The sequence below is a fragment of the Nannospalax galili genome, unplaced genomic scaffold (genome assembly GCF_000622305.1).
Source record: "Nannospalax galili isolate Female #2095 unplaced genomic scaffold, S.galili_v1.0 scaffold929, whole genome shotgun sequence".
In the NCBI taxonomy this organism is placed as follows: domain Eukaryota; kingdom Metazoa; phylum Chordata; class Mammalia; order Rodentia; family Spalacidae; genus Nannospalax; species Nannospalax galili.
This window is the reverse complement of record NW_008359591.1, coordinates 1,090,057-1,093,317: the sequence shown is the minus strand read 5'-3', so window position 1 is coordinate 1,093,317 and position 3,261 is coordinate 1,090,057.

Here is a 3,261-nt window from a genome sequence, read left to right as displayed (position 1 = left end):
TCTCAAAAATATGATTATACTTATTTTTTATTTGACAAAAATTTACTGAAGAAACAAATGTGGCTGATATGGTGATTTCTTCCTTTCTTTGTGTTTCCACAAAGAAAGAAATCAGGGACCAGGTGAAGAAGCAGAGATAGACTGCCTGAAAAGCCATGCTGCCCAATGATGTTCAGGTATTTAAAATTCACTTGGATTATTAAATTTTTGCAAAGTAAAAGTCAGAAAAATAATTAAATATTTAACAGCTTGGTTTTATTACATCAGTTTTAATGTGTATGACTGTATTGCGTGCATGTATAAAAGTGAAAACATGTCACGCAGTGCCCACAGAGGTCAAAAGAGGGTCCTGTGATCCCCTGGGACTTGAGTTATAGAAGGTTGCTAGATCCCATGTGGGTGCTGAGAATCAAACCCAGGTTCTCTGCAAGAGCAGTCAGTGCTCCTAACCACTCAGCCATCTCTCTAGCCCCTTATTGCATTATCTTAATGAATATCATGTAACCAAGCTTTCTGAACCTGTGAGTCTTATCATCTCTGAATTACTATTATGCATAAACAAGAATATGAAGCTTATTTTAGGGTTTCACCATAATATGTTTGGTTTTCTAAGATGATTCTTTCAATAGTCTACAAACTATAAATCTTCATCATTATTAATAAGAAGCATAGCATAGAGTTTAATCACATGGACTGTGAAAATTTACATGGTCAAGTTCAGTTCTTTGGTCCACTACTGCATAGCTGTCAGTCCACATGAATTTAGAGAAAGTGGACAAAGCATTTGATTTTGCTTTTCCAATCAGAAATTTATTGGATAATTCCCCTGAAAAGCTATCTCCACATATGTTAACACCTTACGAGAAGCTCCTGATCCTGAGATTATTTACCTTTAAACAATGCCAATAAAGTAAAATATGGTTTTTCTCACCCAATTCCTACAAAAAGGTGTGTAGGAGCAAGAGTATCAGTTACAACTCTTCCCTTGTCAATTTTCCCTAGGAAAAGCTGTTCGGAGGGAATGGTATTTATTTATTCCCATCATCAGCTCTCCATTTGAAGTTAATACTGAAATTCCCTCAATGCTACCAAAAAGTCCCTGTAGGATAAAACAAGTCTGCTGGGCATTCTTCACTAATCAACAAATTATAACTAACAATTCTAGTGCAGCTGGTCTTACATGCTTTCTTTCTTTCTAAAACCAAAGCATTATAAGGCAATTATACAAGTAAATATATACTCCACTGAAATTCTTTGTATGCTGTAACTGATTTTCCATCTAAATTTGACTCTGAACAACATAAATATTGTACTGCATGGGAAATATTTTAATGAATACATATATTATATATGAATATGCATATTATTCATCTTTCTGACAATTACCACATGTTCTTATAGTATTTGTTACTTTAAACCAATATTCTGAGAATTGGATTGTGAGCACGTGGTAATACATTACTTCACACCCTTCTCCCACTGAGAATAATGTTTATTGAACTATATAATATTGCTGATTTGCAACCATTTCTTGTATACAAAATCAACAAATTTAATGTGATATTTTCTAATCAAATATATGAAAAATATTTAAGACAATGAAAATATATAAAAATACAAACATACCAAATTGCTTAAATCTCACTAACTCACTGGTAAATACAGGTAACATTTTTTAGAATATTTGCATTGGTTAAAGAATTTCATCATTGCTGGGTAAGGGAGACTGGTCTTCTTTAAGGGAGTAATGCTTGACAGGCTGAACAGACTCCAGTGGATGAACTCATACCAAGACTGGATAGGCCTTAATATATATGGCAAAGTGCATGAAGTCCTGTGGGTGAGATATATGGGGAGTTCAGTCAGGGAAGGGGGGCCTAAATATGATTAAAATGTATTGTATGAAGTCCACAAAAAGTCAATAAAAATGTATTGAAAAAAAATTTCACACACTATTTTTATTGAATTTTTGCAATTTTCAAACAATATAATTTAGTGGTATTTAAACCCCCTCATTCACCTGCCCCTCATCTCACTGCCCCTTCCCAATTCAATGCATTCCACTACATATACAATAAGATCTATGGAGTCTGATTTGTGTCCCCTTCAGCATGGGTCCATCCACTGGAGCCTGGGCAACCTACCAAGATTTCCACACCTAAAAGATACTGCCTCTTCCCCTCTGCAACAGCCATCAGTTACCAAAAGTTCCCTACGTTGGGCTGGGATTTGTGTTTCCCAGGGTTCATGGTTCCTCCAAGGATCAGGGCCTGCTGTAGTGAATTTACTGTGGAGAATTATCCGCGGAAGGAGGAGGCTTGTGGCACCATCTTGAACAGGAGTGGTGAACGCAAAGGGGGTGCAACAGCCAGACACACTCAAGAACAGAACAGCTTGGCACTTACAGACTTGGAGGCAAGACTTCTGGCCCCTGAGGCATGGGCAAAAGCTAGCAGTGACTGTGGGTGGGCCTGGATAGCAATCTGGAATGGCGGGCTCTAAGCCTCAGCCCAGATCTGGGCAGCGCAGAGCTGGGCAGCACAGAGCTAGGCACTGGGTATTCAGTTCTTTGTAAGTCACTCCTTCCCCACCCCCACCCCCCAGAAATAATGAATTTACATAAAGATATGTCATATGGTTTTCCTGATAGCACAAGAGAGCCAGAGAGATCTCAGGTGACAAAACTAGCATAGTACAGCCTGGATAAATGAAGGACAGCCTTGGGGATGTGGATTTGGGGAAGCCAGGCTGTTCCCACTGCATCTGTGGTGGGTCAGCTGGGTTCTGATTCCCAAATCCAAGAGCAGCTGCCAGGAACCCAGGGGAATGGGCAATTAAACCACATACACTTAATGGGGTTAGCAATAGTCAAGTGGGTTATACAATGGATTATAAAATCTGCAACTAAAAAGAGGCCAGTCATGAAGAAGGGTGAGCCACAGCTGGGTTGTAAATGTGAGGTATGTTGCGGGTGTGTGAAGATTTGTTAAAGGTTATGGAGAGGCTAGAAAAACTTTTGCTGGCTTTGGACAGGAACCCAGAGAGCAAAGAGTGGTCACTTTGCATAATAAAAGATATTCCCCAGGCAGGAGAAGCTGAAAAGGCTACAGAGGTCCTGGAAGATCCAGTTGCAGAGCTTGAGAGAGAAAAAAAAAAGCTGGACATTTTAACTTGTGTAAGGTCCAAGGACTCAACAAAAAAGACATATAATAGTAAAAAAAAAAAAAAAAAAGAGATAACCAAAAAAAAAAAGAACCTAAA